The sequence below is a fragment of the Chiloscyllium plagiosum genome, chromosome 45, assembly GCF_004010195.1.
Source record: "Chiloscyllium plagiosum isolate BGI_BamShark_2017 chromosome 45, ASM401019v2, whole genome shotgun sequence".
Lineage (NCBI taxonomy): Eukaryota > Metazoa > Chordata > Chondrichthyes > Orectolobiformes > Hemiscylliidae > Chiloscyllium > Chiloscyllium plagiosum.
Genome location: NC_057754.1, coordinates 5,580,720 through 5,581,106, shown reverse-complemented (window position 1 = coordinate 5,581,106; position 387 = coordinate 5,580,720).

Sequence of the window (387 nt, the reverse complement as noted above, 5' to 3'; positions counted from 1 at the left end):
TGATTGGCAGTTGCTGGTGGGAAGATATAGAGAGAGGGGAAAGGACTATATTATGTGGTATTTGAGAAAGCATTGAGAGAGACCCATTTGGACTTTGAGTGAGCCACAACAGCCTGCCAAACTCGTGGAGCCGGGGTTGGGGGGAGACGGTTACATTCTGCGGCGTTTTGAATGTGTGCTGTCTGTGCTAAGTGCGGTCCATTTGGAGTGATCGCCAATTAACTGCCAGCTTGTGGAGAGCAAGAGAGAGACAGAGAGAGGGGGAAAGGGTCATATTCGGAGGCATTTGAGGGAGTACAGTGTGGGCTGTGTCAGACAGTCTGTGTTCAGAGGATCTTCCATTTCTGACAAGGGAGACGGTCTGACCCGAGGGAGTGGAGAGGTGGG